This window comes from Giraffa tippelskirchi, chromosome 5, assembly GCF_054371585.1.
Source record: "Giraffa tippelskirchi isolate mGirTip1 chromosome 5, T2T-mGirTip1v1.2.pri, whole genome shotgun sequence".
Lineage (NCBI taxonomy): Eukaryota > Metazoa > Chordata > Mammalia > Artiodactyla > Giraffidae > Giraffa > Giraffa tippelskirchi.
The window spans coordinates 33,041,063-33,060,367 of record NC_137279.1 but is presented as its reverse complement, the minus strand read 5'-3'; the positions used below and the strand labels follow the sequence as shown (position 1 = coordinate 33,060,367).

The 19,305-nt window shown below is 42.4% G+C and overlaps 1 protein-coding gene and 1 long non-coding RNA gene across 5 annotated transcripts in view; one reads left to right on the top strand and one right to left on the bottom strand.

The window, feature by feature from the left end:
- The window catches only part of CAMTA1 (calmodulin binding transcription activator 1), a 975,729-nt gene that overhangs the window by 727,354 nt on the left and 229,070 nt on the right, over nucleotides 1–19,305 (bottom strand). The gene's annotated exons all lie outside the window — the stretch shown is intronic.
- Nucleotides 8,626–18,437, top strand: LOC145506274 (uncharacterized). Its single transcript, XR_014053682.1, has 2 exons — nucleotides 8,626–9,292; nucleotides 15,496–18,437. It is a non-coding gene; the product is annotated as an uncharacterized LOC145506274 (long non-coding RNA).

The window sequence follows — 19,305 nt, the reverse complement described above, 5'->3', positions numbered from 1 at the left end:
AGTCCTTCCAGTGAATACTCAGGGTTGATTTCCTTTAGGATTGACTGGTTTGATCGCTTTGCTGTCCAAGGGACTCTCAAGAGTCTTCTCCTTTTCAATTTTACTGTATATTTAAAATTTTCAGACTGAAATGGCAAAAAAACTGATTTTTTTCTCTAATAATATGGCATGGATCTCTTTCCATGTCAATACACACAAATCTCTTTATCCTCTTTAATGACTGCACAAGATTCCCTTGCATAGGTATACCACGATTGGATAACTAATCCTTCACTGATGAATATTCAGGTTACTTTATTTACCATGACAATGCCACTGTGATTATCCATGTAAATACGTCTTTAAATACTTACAACAACTTTTCCACAGGATAAATTCCTAAATGTGTAATTGTTGACTCAAAGAGAATATATATATATATTTTTACTTTTGCTATATAATAATAACAACCGTTCACATATACTGTAAGTTTACTCTGTGCCCAAACTGTTGTAAGTACTTTTCATGGACTGTCTCTTACTCTTCATAACAACCGAATCAAGTAGGTACTATGTAGCCTCAATTTATAATTGAGGAAACTGAGGATTGAAGATATAAGATGACTTGTGCCAGGTCTGACAGCCAGCAAGTGGTATTCTGACTCCAGAGATTTGCACCATCATGCTTACAAATTATAGTCAAAAGATTAAATCAATACATACATTCCTATCAACAGTGTTTGAGAGTCATTGCTTTCCCGGATTGTACTGTTTTCAAATTTATCTGAAACATAAAGAAAACACTGTCCCTATTTCCAGATACCATGAAGACAGATTTGAAGACCACAGAGGAAGCACAGACTGGATAAGGCAGGGAATGGATGCCTTGTTAATTAGACAAGGGCACATGGAAAAGTGCAACGTTCTGCCTCAACATGGGATTCTCTCTGAGCTAATCTCACTGCTCTCTGTGGCAGGGACCCTCTCCTAGTTCTGCAGTAATACTGTCAGATGAACATACCTACCAAACTCTCAAACTTCTATATTTAAACTCTATATATAAATCCCCAAGCCATCTTCCTAAACGAACTGATGTAATCTCAAGTATTCTGCCTCCGTTTTTCTTCATCAGGCAGTTGTAAGCAGAAAGGACTGCTTGAGTATGTATATCATCTCTCTTCTCATCATCCCCTCAATTAATTCAAATAGATCTTTAGACAATGCTTGATGTGTGAGTGGGATCAACAAGCTCAGTTGGTTCCTTTGTTTTATTAGCTAAAATATTATAAACAGTCCCATTACAAAACTAAGTCTTCCCATAGCAGGCTACAATGCTCGGCTACTGAGTCGTGTCCAACTCTTTGCAGCCTCATGGACTTTAGCCCACCAGTCTCCTCTTTCCATGGAGTTTTCCAGACAAGAATACTAGAGCAGTTGGCCATCTCCCACTCCAGGGGATCTTCCCGACCCAGGAATGGAACCTTTGTCTCTTGCGTCTCCTGCATTGGCAGGCATGTTCTTTACCACTACGCTCCACCTTAGAAGCCTCAGCAGGCTATACAGTACCAGCCCCAAATTTCCCAGGTCTCACCAAAACACAGCCTGGATGCAATTAGCCTCAAGGACAGGAAAGCTACAGCCACTGAAATGAGCCCTTTGCAGACAGCAAGGCATCAGCCAAGCTCAATCTAGCTGAATCTTGCAACACAACAAAACAGTAATAATATCTAATAATACCTGCTTATTTAACTTATATGCAGAGTACATCATAAGAAATGCTGGGCTGGAGAGCACAAGCTGGAATCAAGATTGCCGGGAGAAATATCAATAACCTCAGATATGCAGATGGCACTACTCTTACGGCAGAAAGTGAAGAAGAACTAAAGAGCCTCTGCATGAAAGTGAAAGAGGAGAGTGAAAAAGTTGGCTTAAAGCTCAACATTCAGAAAACTAAGATCATGGCATCCAGTCGCATCACTTCATGGCAGATAGATGGGGAAACAGTGGAAACAGTAGGACTTTATTTTTCTGGGCTCCAAAATCACTGCAGATGGTGACTGCAGCCATGAAATTAAAAGACGCTTACTCCTTGGAAGGAAAGTTATGACCAATCTAGATAGCATATTAAAAAGCAGAGACATTATTTTGTCAACAAAGGTCCATCTAGTCAAGGCTATGGTTTTTCCAGTGGTCATGTATGGATGTGAAAGTTGGACTATAAAGAAAGCTGAGCGCTGAAGAATTGATGCTTTTGAACTGTGGTGTTGGAGAAGACTCTTGAGAGTCCCTTGGACTGCAAGGAGATCCAACCAGTCCATCCTAAAGGAGATCAGTCCTGGGTGTTCATTGAAAGGACTGATGTTGAAGCTGAAACTCCAATACTTTGGCCACCTGATGCAAAGAACTGACTCATTGGAAGAGACCCTGATGCTGGGAAAGATTGAGGGCAGGAGGAGAAGGGGATGACAGAGGATGAGATGGCTGGATGGCATCACCGACTTGATGGACATGGGTTTGGATGGACTTAGGGGGTTAGTGATGGACAGGGAGGCCTGTCATGCTGTGGTTCATGGGGTCATAAAGAGTTGGACATGACTGAGCGACTGAACTGAACTGAACTGAACCACTGCATCACTGTTGCTGAAGGAACAAACACAAGGTAATGGATACTGGTTCAGAGAGTAGAAACATACGAACAATCAAAAAAATAATGAGTTTGGAAGAAAAGCTAAAGGAGAAAGAGAACAGCTTCAGATGAAAAGCCAATCATCTCAGACATTAGCAGAGAGGAAAAAGCACAGACCTCAAACCCAAAAGACTTGGGTTCCAGTCATGGCTTCACAACTGACTCACTGTATGATCTTGGGCAAGTTATGTATTTTGAGGAGTCTCAGCTACAGAACTGGGATAACAATTCCCACTTCATTGGTGATCAAAAAGCTAAGTGTGAAGCTGGGTGAAGTCCCTGGAAGATCACAGTCTCTCCACACATGGCAGCTTGTTGGCACCAGGATAATACATGGTGAGCTCACTGAGTCCTCGCTGAGAGGTTTTCACAGAGAACCTGTGAGGATCCATCATAAGCTCACATATTTTCTCTTTGAGTGTACTAACTGAGGAGGGAAAACATGAAGAATTTTAAACTTTTCAAAAATAACAGAGAAAAATATCATAAGAACCCACCTGCCAGGAAAGTAAGTTGGTTCAGCCACTATGGAAACAATATGGAAGTTCCTCAAAAAATTAAAAATAGAGTTGCCATATGATCCAGAAATCCCATTCCTGGACATATATCTGGACAAAACTCTAATTTGAAAAGATACACGTGTCCCTGTGTTCAAGGCAGCCAAGACATGGAAGCAACCTAAATATCCACCTCAACAGATGAACAAATAAAGAAGATGTAGTATATGTATAAAGTGGAATATTATTCAGCCATAAAGAAGAATGAAATAACGCCATCTCTGCAGTAACATGGATGGACCTAGAGATGATCATACTAAGTCATAAATAGAAAGACAAATACCATGTGATATCACTTATATGTGGGATCTAAAATATGAAACAAATGAGCATGTCTATGAAACAGAAACAGACTCACAGCCATAGAGAACAGACTTGTGGTTGCCAAGGGAGTGAGCAAATCGGGGAGGAATGGATCATAAGTTTGGAACTAGCAGATGCAAACCGATACAGAATGCATAAACAACAAGGTCCTACCATAGAGCACAGTGAACTATATTCAATACCCTGTGACAAACCATAATGGAAAAGAATATAAAAAAGAATGCATATGTGTGTATAACTGAATCACTTATCTGTATGGCAGAAATTAACACAGTATTGTAAATGAACTATACTTCAGTTAAAAAAATACCACTTGCCAACAAACCACATATGAGTCTTAATATTCTGCTAGATTTCCTCAGAGTCATTTTTTAGAAATAAAAATAAGAACTTCATACATAACTAGATCTCCTGTTACCTAGCCCATTTCATTCTCTGTCCTCCAAGAGGTAGCCACTATTTTCCATTTTGTTTTTATTTTACTACATATATAAGTACCCATAAACAACATACACTTTTTACATTTAGGCTTTTATAAATGGTACCATACAATACATTACTTTCTGCAACTTGGTTTTTTTCCACTCAGCTGTTTGGATCTCTAAACATACAGACGGATATCACTTTAGCTTATCCATTTTACCTGCAACATACGATTCCCTATATAAATATACTACGATTTATTTATCCATTCTACAACTGCTGCTGCTGCTGCTAAGTCGCTTCAGTCGTGGCCGACTTTGTGCAACCCCACAGACGGCAGTCCACCAGGCTCTGCCATCACCAGGATTCTCCAGGCAAGAACACTGGAGTGGGTTGCCATTTCCTTCTCCAATGTATGAAAGTGAAAAGTGAAAGTGAAGCCACTCAGTCGTGTCCAACTCTCAGCGACCCCATGGACTGCAGCCCACCAGCCTCCTCCATCCATGGGATTTTCCAGGCAAGAGTACTGGAGTGGGGTGCCATTGCCTTCTCCTCTACAACTGATGACCATTTAATTGTTTCCAAAGTTTGTATTAGTATAAACAATACCACAAACATCTTGTATATATCTCTGTGCACATGTACAAGAATGTCTATAGGGCAACACTTCTCAGAGTACAGTCTGTGGCCCCTTGAAGCATCCCCAAGACCCTCTTACAGGACTGTGAGGTCAAAACTATTTTTGCAAAATACTAAGAAGTCATTTGCCTTTTTCACCACGTTGACATTGGCATTCCTGGAGCAAAAGCAATGGTGGGTAAAAACTGAAGGGCTTTGGCACAAATTAAGGTTGCAGTGACAGACTATACTGGAAGTCACATATCTTCATCATCACGCGCTTACAGAAACACACTCCAGTTCTACTCCAGGACTCCTTACTGAAGCAGTACAAATTACTGATTTTATTATATCTCAATCTTCAATTAGATGTCTTTTCTAAATTCTATGTGACAAAATGGCAGTATACATAAAATACTTGTGCAAACTCAAATATGACGGCTGCCATGAAGGAGAGCTCTGTGTGACTGAGTTGCAAGCTCGCCTGGCCAGTTTTCCCACAAAACACCACCTTTATTTGCAAGCATGACTGACAAACTGGTTATTTAGACTTGGGTATTTGGTAGGACTTCTTCTGGCCAAAATGGAGTAATAACAAGGGCTGGATATAACTTCCTGCTCAGAACAATTAAAAAGCTGTACAACATACAGGTAACATCAGTTTTCTAGATAGTGGACATCAGGCAATGAAGGGAAGTGATCTCTGAGAGATGGATAAGAAACAAACTGAGCTTCTTGCGAGTGAAAGTTTCCAGGCCGTGGCACAGGAAGGGAACCCAGGCAGAGCCCAGCAATTTCCCTAGGTTGAGGAGAAAGAACTAGGAGTACTTAAGGACATCGAGCCAGTTGGAGGTCAGCAGGGCAGAGTACTGGAGAACTCCAGAGCACTCAGGGGTTCGCTCTCAAGCATTCAAACACATACAGAGCAGTGTCAGAAACTACCTGAGGCCATGAAATGAATCAACCAAAAGAATTAGAGGAAACAATCACCATCATGCATGGTTGGACCTAGGAAGTGCCTGTTTCCACCAAAGCATCATAGTACATAGGGCTCAGGGTAGAGTACTCAACAGAATATTACATCAGTAGTAGGGGGAAATTAGCTCTAAATCATGATGCTGTGGACCCACCTAACAAAGTGAAAAGGCAAGGCCTGAGCAGATGAAGCTTATTCCAATAATGTAAGCACATTCCAGGAAAAAGCTCAAGAATATTTACAGCAACAAAAAACATATACAGTAATCAAAATGGTGAAATTTATAATATCCATGATCAAACAGAAATTTTCCAGGCATGCAAAGAAGTACGAATCACAGTAAGAAGAAAAATCAGTCACAACCAAACCAAAAATTACACAATAATAATATTAGTAGATAGGAAGATTGAATATGTTAAGAGGAGATCTGGAAGTTTTAAACATGTCATTTCTAAGGAATAAACATGTAATAAAAACCTAAGATGCAATCTGAGATGGAAAACACACTGGGTAAGATTAACAGAAAATTAGACTTCATGAAAAGAAAATATTAGTGAACTTAAAGACTTAGCAATAGAAACTAACCAAAGTGAAACACAAGAGAGAAAAAAGTGAACAAAGCATCAGTGACAACTTCAAGCAGTCTAATATATACATAAAGTTCCCAAAGGAGAAGAGGAGACAGAAAAAATAATGGCTAAAACTTGTCAAATTTGACTAAAACAATGATGAATCCCACAGATACAAGAAGTTTAGTGAATCCCAAGCACAAAAAAAAGGAAGAAAATCTACACCAAGGCACAACATAATCAACTTGCTTACAACCAGTTATAAAGAGAAAATATTCTGTATACCTGAAACATTGTAAATCAACTATATCTCAATTTTTAAAAAGTAAAAAATAAGAGAAATCTTCAAAGCAGCCTACAGATAAAGGATATATTATGTCCAGAGAAACAAAGATATGAAAACTTCAGATTTCTCATCAGATACAATGCAAGCAAGATAGAAGACAAGGAGCAAATTTTAATGATGTAAAAGTTGAAAACATCTCTCAAATATAAAGATTTTTATCAGAGATACAAAAGCTGAAAGAATTCATGATCAGTAGATATGCAGTGCATTAAATGTTAGGGGAAGTCACTCAGGCAGAAGGAAAAGGACACCAGATGGAAATCTGGATCCACAAAACGAAATGAAGAGCACCAAATATGGTAAATATGTAGGGAAATAAAGAGATTTTTTTCATTGTTTTAATCTCTTTAAAAGACAATCAATTATTGGGACTTCCCTGATCGTCCAGCAATTAAGACCCTGCACTCCCACTGCAGGGAGCGGGCACGGGTTTGATGCCTGGTTGGGGAACCAAGATCCTGCATGCTGTGCAGCGCAGCCAAAAAATAGAAGAAAAAAAAGTTAATCAACTATTTAAAGCAAATACAATAAAAATGAATTGTGGGATTTTTAGCATATTTAGAAGTAAAATGTATGAAAAGAATATAAAAGGATGGAAGAAGAAATGGAACTATAATATTCTAAGGTTCTCACTTGCACTACATATGAAGTGGTATAATATCACTTGAAAGGAGACTATGACAAGTTAAAGATGTATACTAAAAACTCTATAATAACCACTAAAATAATACAGAATCATAGCTGATAAGCAAACAAAGGAGATAAGATTAAATCATAAAAATTCTCAGTTAATTCATAAAAAAGTAGAAAATGAGAAAAGTGGAAACAGGAGATGGAAAAAATAAAAATCAAATGGAAATTCAACCATATCAATAACCACATTAAATGTAAATGGTTTAAATACTTCAAATAAAAGACAGATTATAAAATGGCTTACAAAGCAAGATTCTACAAACCCGCTCTATATATAAAGACAAAAAATAAGTTGAAAGTAAAAGGGTAGAAGAAACTATACCATGCAAACGCTAACCAAAAGAAATCTGGAGTGGCTTTATTAATATCATATAAAATAGATTTCAGAACAAAAAATACTATCAAGGATAAAGAGGATGATTTCATAATGATAAAGGAGTCATATAATTAAAAATACCTAACAGTCATAAATGTTTAGGCACCAAACAAGAAAGCTTCAACATATATGAAGAAAAAACTGATAGCAATACAAAGAGAAATAGACAAACCCATGATTCTAGTTAGGGACTTCCACACTCTTTCCTTAATAATTGGCAAAACAAGTTCACACAAATACAGTAAGGATGTAGAAGACCTGAACAAAGCCATCAACCAACTTCACCTAGTTGATACTTACAGAACATTTCAACTAACAACTTCAGAATACATATTCTTTTCAAGTGCACACAACATTTACAAGATATATCATATTCTGAGCCATAAAATAAGTCTTGGTAAATTTTAAATAATTAAAAGAATTCAAGTCATACAAAGTATGCTCTCTGACCACAATGGAATGGATTTAGAAATTAATAATAGGTAATGGGCAGACATTTTTTAATGAACATAGTAAGAGTATCACTTCTACTATGCATATTGTCTGCAAAAGACAAGATCTGAGTTTTCAAATAAAAGCTAAAATTTGGGAAAGCTTGTATTCACCACCATGAGCTTGACAGCTTACAAAACTTAAAAATTTTTCTGATTATATCTATTGGTAATGATGTTAACAAAGATTTTGGTATTGTACAGTGAAATATGTCATCTTTTGAAGGTCCACATAACTGAGTGAATCAGTATTTTCAAAATGACCAATATGATTTTACAAAACCATGACAGTAGACTGTTTCAAAGATTCATATTAAAGAATAGATACCTCCTTTGATTAAAAAAAGGATAGGCCAATGGATTTTAATGTAACAGGATACAAAAAAATTCATTGACATAATTTCAGATTCCATAATACAACTAACATCTAAGAAAGTACCACTTGTCAAGTTTTGGCATGGTATTGAAGAATATTCACAATTCTCTGAAAAGGCAGTTAAAATACTTCTTTTCTAATTACATATCTGTGTAAGGCTAGACTTCTTCATCTACTTCAAATGTTGCAACAGAGTAAAGGCAGAAGCAGATATGAGAATTCAATTGTCTTTTATTAAGCTAGACATTAAAGAGATTTTTTTAAATATGAAACAATGTTACTCGTCTCACTAAATTTTGTTTTGTTTGGAAAATACAGTTACTTTTCATTATAACATGCTATTTATGTGAACATGAAATGAGCTTATTACTGTTATGTTTTAATGAATTAATATAAATTTTAATAATTTCTGTTTTAATTTCCAATGCAGTAAATATTATAGCTATCTCCCATAAGCAAAAGGTCTTCAAGGTCCTCAATAAGTTTTAAAAGTGTAAAGAGGTCCTGAAACTGGAAAGTTCAGGAACTGTTGCTCTAGAAAGGTTGAGTTGCTCAGTCACAGGCTATGCAAAAAAAAAAGGAGGTATTTCTCTATATTTGCAAAATCTCTGGGAGATTCCAAGCTAAGCAACAGACAGTTCAGTGAGATGACTAATAGAGACAGCCCTTGATTTTATAGGAATAATGATAATGCTGACCCATGTATTAAACTCTTACTGTATGCCAGTTGTTATACTAAACTGAAATCTTTATCCTCAACAACACTGGGAAATGAGCTGTTGTTCAGTCACTAAGTTGTGTCCAATACTTCTATGACCCCATGGACTGCAGCTTGCCAGGCTCCTCTGCCCATGGAATTTTCTAGACAAGAATACTGGAGTGGGTTGCCATTACCTTCTCCAGTGGGTTGCCGTTGCCTTCTCCAGTGGATCTTCCTGACACAGGGATTGAACCTATGTCTCCTGCATTACAGGTGGAAAATTAGCATTATTTACATATCCCTGGTGGCTCAGGTTCGATCCCTGGGTCGGGAAGATTCCCTGGAGAAGGAAATGGCAACCCACTCCAGTACTCTTGCCTGGAAAATTCCATAGACTGAGGAGCCTGGTAGGCTACAGTCCATGGGGTCGCAAAGAGTCAGACATGACTGAGCAACTTCACTTTCACTTTTACATATTATGAATAAAGAAACTGAGGTTCAGAGACTTTAAATTAGTTGCCCTAGAAGATGCGAGAGTCAGGATCTCAGTCCATTTCTGTCTGACTCCAAACCAATAATATCTCCCACTTTGAAATTTCTCTGACACTGTACCATGACATTCCCTTTTTACTTGGCTGTGTTTCCCTTCTTAGCACCTTCCTGACATGTCACATAGCATTTGTCTATGGTCTTTCTCTGTCCCATTAGACTGTAACTCCATGAGGTCAGCAGAGATTTTTATCTGTTCTCCATTCCAAGGTCTACAGCAGTATCATCACAGCAGACAGCTAGTACATAGTTGCTGGATGCATGAATGAGTGAATAATCACAGTAGCAGACAATTCTGTAATCTGCGGTGCTTAGAGATCCAGCTGCACTGATGTTTGTTTTAATGCTTGTCAATTTTCTAATACAGCTTAATTTATGCAGACCACATATTCATACAATGGATAAGGGCAGGGACCAATCCCCCCATTTTATGGAAGGTGAACTCAAGTTCCTGATAGTTGTTTGCTCCAGGTTCCACAGGCTTCAGGAACAGTTCCTTGGCTTCAGATCAGTGTTCAGTCCCCAGATCTTAAGAAAGGAACTAAGCATTCAGGCTTTTATCTGTTTCTAAATGCATGCTAGTCACTCAGTCATGTCCAACTCTTTGCAACCTAAAGGACTGTAGCCTGCGAGTCTCTTCTGTCCATGGGATGTTCCAGGCAAGAATCCTGGAATGGGTTTCCATTTCCTACTCCAAGGGTTCTTCCCAATGAAAGGAATGAACTTGCGTCTCTTGTGTCTCCTGCATTGGCAAGCAGATTCTTCACCACTGTGCCACCTGGGAAGCCCTTGTTCTTTGGGGATTATTTAAAGTCATTAAAAGTCCTAACTTCAGAATACTTTGAGGACCAGGTCAGAAAGAACAAGAGTGCACATTTATTCACCTTCAACAGCCCAAATACTTACTGAGCATGTGCAGAATGTCATGTGACGCTCTGGGTACACAAACAAGTAAGATGGACCTTGAAGCTGGGGGTAGGGGTGTGTGGGACACACACACGCACTGTGACCAAAGCGCCTCTCTAAGCCCCACGGGGATGCCAATGAACAAGTTCTGTAGTGAGTCCAGGGCCAAGCATGGTGGCCAAAGGTTAGGATGATCAGCGAAACGTCAAGAGAATGGATGACTTTGAGGGGAGGACTTAGATTCATAGGCAGAAGCAAGAAGGAGGAGCTGAGGGCAATTCAATTACAGTTTCAGAGAGGAACTGGGGACGTGCCAGGAGAGGATACCTGTGCCTAAAACAGCTTGCTAAGCTGGAGGAACCCCAGACGGAGTGTGTTTGGCAGTTCTCATTGGCTCATGCTGTGATCTGGGGCTGTAGGTCCACACTGATCATCAGCTTGACCATCACTGATAATCCCGTGCTACAGAAAAGAAGGAAATGCCTGATGGCCATTTTGGTGCTTGCTAGTCCACACTTTTCCTCTTCAGCTTTCTTTCTGCCAAAAACTTGGACCCAGAAAAGGTGTCAGGAAGAAAAATGCTAAAGAATATTTCTGGCTGACAGTAAATGCAGACCCAGGCCTTCTTACCTAAGGGAACAAATAAAAAGTCAAAGAATCACCACATCCGCCCCCAACACCACTAAGTTGACGGAGGACATTCTCGAAATATGGGCTCAAGGGAGGGTCAGGATTTAAAGAACAGATAAGAAAATGTAATCTGGCATATATTGATCCCTAGGGTCATTAAAATATATAACTAAGGTTCAATTCATCCCCTCCCCCAGGTCCAACGGGCCTCCCAGGAGTCATCCTTTCAGGCTTCAACCTTAATTGCTGATATTTAAATGCAGCACGTGTATTGTTATCGATCCTCAAAGCAGCTTTTAATGCTGATATTCATGATGTTATCATGAATCTCAGCGGCTAGTGAGTGATGTATGTCTGTGTGTATGTGTGCATGCGCGTGCATGCATCTGTGTCCAAATTCAACCAGGAAAGGTGGGGTTTTTGCTTTTTACTTTTGGACTTTATCCCCCAAAAGGGAGACAGAGAAAGCTGTGCATTGACCCTCCAGGTGTTTTCCCACCCCCTTCTCCATCCATCAGAGATGGAAACATGAAGCACTGACTCCAGCCACAGCTCAAAAGAACCCTGGGGGCTCCCTGGTGGCTCCCTAGTGGCTCAGTGGTAAAGAATCCGCCTGCCGTTGCAGGAGACACAAGTTCGATTCCTGATCCTGGAAGATCCCACATGCCTCGGAGCAAAAGTGCCTGGGCCCACAACTATTGAGCCTGTGCTCTAAAGCCTGGGAGCTGCAGCTACTGAGTCCACGTGAGCAACTACTGAAGCCCCAAAATCCTAGAGCCTGTGCTCTGCAACAAGAGAAGCCACTCCAATGAGAAGCTAGTGCACAGCAACTATAGAGTAGCCCTCGCTCACCACAGCTGGAGAAAGCCCACGCAATAAGGAAGACTCAAAACAGACAAAATAATTTTTTTTTTTTAAAGAATCCCAGGACCAGAGATTCATGCCCAACCTGGCTCTGCCACCTCTCAGGGAAAGCTACCCTCACAGGATAACACCTACAGAAGTGTCTGAGGGATTTTGTGCCAGAGAAGGGGACAGACAGCTGTGGTTGCCCTTGCCCTTGGTTTCTGGGTCCAAGTTTAGAGAAATACCTCCTACCCAGCCTCTATCTTCCTGTTATTGGAAAACCCCACCATGAAGGCCACTAATACCTTTCAAACTAATTTTACGGTTTTTGCTTATATCCACATTCTGGCAAGAGGAGCCACAAGATAACAGAAAACCTAGAATTGCTACCCGGAGTCCCTTCCCTTTTTCTCCTGCCTCCCACCCTCAGAAATCCATTCACCTGATTACCCATCAGCCATACCACGCACACTTGCCTAAACATAAACCAGAGAAGAGTATGATTAAGCCCAAGAATCTTACCCATCTGAGCAGCAATCTACTGCCCTGCTCTTGCTAGTCTCATCTCCCTCCACCTCGGGCTCTAAGCCACCACCAACCACACCCTCACAGCTACATCCCGGCTGTGGTGCCAGGTCTCCTTTCCAGGCTTTTGCCCACATGTCCCCTCCTCACCCGTCCTTGGTCAAATCTGAATGGCTCCTTGGGCTTCACTCAGACACCACTTCTCCAGGAAGCCTTCCCAGATCTACATCACCTCCTCCACCTTCACCCACAAAGTGGGGAAGCAGGGGTTATCTGTGCATGGATCAAACCTCTATCACTACACCATCTGGTTCACTGAAATTATCTGTTTGGGTCTCTGTCTTTCCTGCCCCTCCCCCTTGGAGCATCTTGGAGGCAGAGGCAATGTCTTAATTATATAGGGCAAGAGTCCCCAGATCTCCAGAATCTAATGCCTGATAATGTGAGGTGGAATTGATGTAATAATAATAGAAAGAAAGGCACAATAAATCTAATGCATCTGAATTGTCCCAAAACCATTCCCCTACCCACATTCATGAAAAGAGTATCTTACACAAAACTGGTCCCTGGTGCCAAAATGGTTGGGGACCGCTGATATAGGGGTGTCCCCAGCATCTCGCCCAGAGCCTGGCACAGCGGCTCACCCAAATTCCTGATAAATGCAGTCACACCCACCCTCCTCAACCACCCCTGCCTGGCTGAGACCAGAGGGGCTGACAATGGACCCAGAAACAGATGGCAAACCCCACATCCCACCTACATGCCACAGTTCCTTCAACACCCTGCAGCTCTTTCATTTGAGAGACCGAAGCTCTCCACCCATGGCCCCTCTCTCACAGTGGGCGCCTAGTCGGGGCCCCCAGTCCTCCAGGGCCGGCCCGCCTGTCCTGCACCATCACCCTCACAGGGGAAAATCATTGCATTCAGATCAGCTGCCGCGGCAATAGGTCAGACTTCCAGAAGCCTCCCCCAAAGGCTGATTAATGGGCAGGAGCGGCTCCTGCGCATCTCATTACGCACAGAGCTGCAATGAAACCATCTTTGCTTTACAGTTTTGTGCAGGACATAAAAGTGGGAAATATCCCGGCCTTCCGAGGGAACAGGCTATGAATATTGAAGCAGCCCCGGGTTATTAATCCAGCACCATTAGTCTTAGGGAGTCACCCTAGCACTGACCCCCTGGAAGGAAATTTCTCTTGCTGTCCATTTCTCATTTCAAATTATCCGTAGAGCCACCCTACCTACCACCTGTGAATTATTTGATATTTTGGAGAGGAAAGTAAACAATATAAAAAATCAGCAGAACTTAGGGGATCTATAAATTCTGAGCAAGTTATTTTCAGAGTGAGGAAAGCTGATTCATATGACACTTTACTCCCCAAGATTCATTTAGTTTGCTTTTTTTCCTTCTTATTAATAGGAGGTAAGCACTCCAGAAAGATCACATTTTTGTTCTCAGCAGCACCTGTCAAGGGGATCCCAGGCCCACAGCCCATATTTGAAAGTTTATCCCCAAAAGGTGTTCATGGAGCAGACATCACACTAGCAACACGTCTGGTGAACAATACTTCACAAGGTACCAGAAGCAGACACACACGATGCTTTTGTTTTTAACGGCTAGCATTACAGGCTAGGGCAGACCAACAGAAGAAGCAAAAGCATCACATTTTCCCCCTGTAAATTTCCTAGCAAGACCTATTAAAATAGAGAAAGCAGCCCCTATTCTGCATTTTCCCCCATTTTATATTTATCCAAATTAATGAAGTCTTACTGTGGCTGTTTTACTGGTGGTTTTTAAGGTATCTCCTCATCACTAATGTTCATCAGTTTCATCATGATACATCCACATGCAGATATTTTGCTCAAAAAAGAAAAAACCAACCCATGTTCAGTTTCAGTAAGAGGGCTGTGACTTTTTTTATTCCCTCAGCTGTATTTCTTTCAAATATAAGTCCTGGGGTGGGAGGGAGGAGTAGATCTCAATGAAACTGGGAGTAAGAAGGGGCCTTCCTTTCTGTCAGTACAAACTAGAAATATTCTGTCCATTGGCCCACTCTAGCTTCTTCTTCACTCTGTCTTCTCCTTTTGAGACTCCCGTTAGATACATGTTGGACCTTCTCATTCATCTTCCCTGTCTGTACTTCCCTGATAAAGCCTGGATGACCTTCTCTGGGTTACCGTATGGTTTGCCAACTCTTTTTTTAGAAATGTATCTATTCTTTTGTTTACCCCATCTATTTAGGTTTTTTGGTTTGTCTTTTATAAGTTTCAAGTATTATATTTTTTTATTTCTAGAATAATTAATTGATTCTTTTTTTAAAAAAACTGCTCCATTATCTCCTTTTCAAGTCTTGTGAATTTTGTTTCTTATTTCATTGTTCCAAACATTATAAATCTATGGGATTGGCCAAAAATTTGTTTGGTCAGTGAATACCTTGTTCAATAAAGTTCTCAGTGAAAATCTTTTACTTAAAAGTGAACAAACGTTTTTGCCAACCCACTATTTGGTGTAACATTCTTCTCAGATTGCTCTATTATCTTTAGTTCCTGACACATGAATCCTCCTTTCACAGCATCTGTTGATTATCTCTTGTGGGGCTGGGTCTTCTTGTTTGCTGTGTAATTTTTGTCTAAGAGCTTATCTACATTGGGAGTCTCCCAGTTCTTTTTCCCATAGGAGCCCCACGTGCACTCTATGTTGAGGAAGCATCTCTGCAGGTTTGTTGTTCAGTCACTAAGTCTTATCTGATTCTTTGTGATCCCAAGGAATGCAGCACACCAGGCTTCTCTGTCCTTCACCATCTCCCAAAATGTGCTCAAACTCATGTCCGTTGAGTTGGTGATGCCATCCAACCATCTCATCTTCTGTCACCCTCCTCTCCTCCCAACCCCAGTCTTTCCCGGCATCAGGGTCTTTTCCAATGAGTGGGCGTTTATGGCTGACAAAGCCCTAGGGTTGTACTAGTTCTGGACCACATTTATCTTTGGTCCTCAGTTCAGGGTTTCTGCTCTATACAGACAGCGCATGATATGGTCTCATATCTATAGACATTGTAGGCTTGCTTTCCCTCTTTCTTGTAGGAAACTGTTTTTCATACCATGCCCTGGGCCAGTTGCCAGAATCTTCCTAGATTTTACTGACAGAAAGGACATCCCCCTCTTGTTCCCAGTTTCCCACAGGAGATCTAGTTCACCTCTCCAGGACCTGTGAAAAGCCAGCCCTTAAGGGATTTACTGTGAAAACCCTCACAGGGCTACTCCACTTCATCTCTGAATTTCATCTTCAATTTCTGACACTTGGAAATCTCCCAGTCTCACCTTTGAATTCAGATATGTCTGTGCTGCTGTTATAACCCAACATTCCGACGGCTTTAGAGTTAGAGGGGCAAGTTCCACATGTGCAGGGTCTCAGTCTTGACTGAAAGTTCTGCTGTAATCCCTCCACCCAAGGGAATTATTCTCTTGCCTGATATTCCCCCAAGCACACACTAAACCAGAGACATAGCTGGCCCTCCATCAAATGCCTCATATATGTGGTCAACAAATGTCATCCAATTCAACAGAGAAACAATAACAGCAAAACAAGCCACCCAGCATCTCAGGCCCACTTATGTCTCCAGGGTTTCAGAACTTCTCATGGCAATTCTGCCTGGATATGCCAAAAACCTGGAAAGCAAGAGCTGACCAATTTGACCTTAATTTTTAGATTTTTTGATTTAAACCATTTTAAAAGTCTTTACTGAATTTGTTACAATATTGCTTCTGTTTTATGTTTTGGTTTTTGGGCCACAAGGCATGTGGGGATCTCAGCTCCCTGAGCAGGGATCGAACCAGTACCCTTGCATTGGAAGATGAAGTCTTAACCACTGGACCACAAGGGAAGTCCCTAAATTTGACTTTTTTCAAAGAGAGGCTGTTTTATGTCTTCCTGGACTCATCAGGGAGGCCAAACCAAGATGAAGGTCTCTTTCCTCATGTCCCCCAGTTGCATAACCAGCCACTGCATCCCAAGCTTGTGTCAGGGCCATCCTAGGGCCTTCCGACAGTCAGCTGGACAACGTCTGGACAACAGGATGGCCAAGAAGACCCTCCCATGGCACAATGGCACCCTGCTGGGACTGGGGACCTGGCAGAGAAGCAAAGGGGCAACACCCATGAGCAAGAGAAGCAGACACCATACTCTCTGCAAACACAAACCCCATCTCCAGGGCACATGACAGGCAATTTCCAACACTCTTTGCTGTCTGTTCTGAGTGGCATTTTGTCCCATCCCACGACTGGTGGTGAAGGAGAGGTTACTGTTTGGAGATCTGGGTGTGATTCGGAATTTTGCAATTGACCTGTTTTGTGGCCTTGGACAGGTCATGCCACCCTCTCTCTCTGAGTATCTAGTGAAAGACATGAGAGCTATTTCTGGTGATAGACATGACAAGACAAGCTTCTCATGCAGATTCAATTGCTCCCTAAACTGCAGCAGTGAATGCTGTTAATGGTCATCTTAGAGAAACTCACACAACATTGTAAATCAACTCAACTTCAATTAAAAAATAAAAAATAATGATCTTAGAGCACCCAAACCCCAGAAATAAACCTCCCTGTGCTGGCTGGGTCTCAGCCTCTCTCTTACAGGGAAGCAGAATGCAGACTTTTCTAAAAGCTAAATGTTCAAACACATTTCCTCACTGCTCTCCTACTCCAAATGGGTGAGGTTTTCAGCTTAACTGGAGTAGAACTGACATACAATGAGCTGCACGCACTTAAGGTATGCAAGTGATGAGTTCTGACATGTGTCTACACCTGCAAGTGCAGAGAGTCCTGTTCTGGCTCTTTGCCACCCCTCAGACTATAGCCCACCAGGCTCCTCTGTCCATGGAATTCTCCAGGCAAGAACACAGGAATGGATTGCCACACTCACGCAGGGATTGAACCCTCATCTCTTGCATTTCCTGCATTGGCAGGCTGATTACCACTAGCGCCACGTTGGAAGCCTCCTACGCCTACAAAACCATCACCAAATCAAAACAGTGAACTTATCCATCTTCCCCAAATTTCCCTCCTGTTCTGGTCACCCCTCCCTCCTGCCTCCACTCTCTATGTTCAATAGGGGCTGGGGGTGATTATAATAAAATTTAAAAAAATATCTACTGAGAAAGAAGGGAAGAGAAAGGTGAAAAGGGAGAGAAAGAGAGACACAGGGGAAGCGAGGAAGCCAGAGAACATATGTTTGATGGCCCCATGACGGCCCAGAGACACAGAGCGAGAAACAGAAAAATGAAGTGTGTGCAGGGAACAGAGACAGACAGGCGTGCCCATCTGTCTGCTTCCCCTCCGGGGCAAGGGAGGCACCCACCACTTCCGGTGGCTCGAGGCACCGGCTCAGCAGGGACCCCGCCGTCACGCCCCACCGCACTGCCCCATTTTTCACTGTCAAGGCCCTGCTTGAGCACAATTCATCACGGCCACGTTCAGAAACTACCCATGTAAATGCCGAGCTATTCCACCTGGCAAGGGCCTGATTGCCGTGAAGGGGGTTTCTCAAAGCGTCTCCGACACCGTTCTCTGGTCTTCATCCACCATCACGACCCCAGCATCAGGGCGGGTCCACGGACTCTCTCCTGAGCCAGAGCACAGACAAGGGTTAGGAGCAGGGGCTGAGCAGGCCGCAGCGGCCCATGCCTCGGCAGGATGCAACAGCCCAGGAATCCAAGAGGCCCCTCCAGGGTCGGTGAGGGCTCCAAGGGCCCAGAGCACGAGATCCGCCCGGCTCGGCGAGAAAGCCTGTGAGAGGAGCCTGGAGCTCAGGTCCCTAAAGAGGGAGGAGCCCCGCTGCGTCTTGCAGCCATGGGTCAGCCCCGCCCACCCCAGCCCTCACGGAGCGGGGGCGGGGGGGCTCTCTGATCATAATGCTATCTGTGTCACAGCTCAAGGCCAAGCCTAGCGCTGTGACATCCCACAGGCGTCCTCAGAGGGTCCTAACCCCTAAGCCTTGGGCATCAGATGGTAGAAAATGACTTCTTTATCCACATATTTATTTGTTGCCTGTACATGTTTTGGAATATACTCTTAGCCCGCTGACTCCAGCTGGCACTTGTGATGACAGCAAAAACTCCTTCAGAGCTCGAACAGAACCGCCTGTTAGAAAACACAGGGCGTCTTCCAGCGGGTGATACTGACACCCACGAGTCGTGTCACCATGGCGCTCCCAGAAAAGCAGACACGTGCTGTGTCGGCTTCCGTCGACCCCCAGGGAGCCCCCTGGATAAGGAACCATCAGTGCCTGTTACTCTGGAGCTTGAGTCTAAATCATTCCTGAAACAACAAATCCCATAATCGGGAAAGAGGAAGAAAGGGAGTCATTGACCTTCAAGACTGGGTCACAAAACACAGGGGTGAGGCGGGGAGGGTCCAGGTGGAACTGAGTAGGAGTGATCCAGCCACAGGTGCCTGCACACAATGGACCAGGTTTCCCCAGGAAATAGTTTGGTTTCAGAGTGGAAGGGTTGTGTGTCCTTGTTTTCTATCTTGATGAAAATTTCGACCATGTTTATACAGTTGTTGTTCAGTCACTCAGTCGTGTCCGACTCTTTGCAACCCCCATGGACTGCAGCACACCAGGATTCTCTGTTCTGCACTATCTCCTACAGTTTGCTTAAACTCATGTCCATTGAGTTGGTGATACCATCCAACCATCTCATCCTCTGTCGTCCCCTTCTCCTCCTGCCCTCAGTCTTTCCCA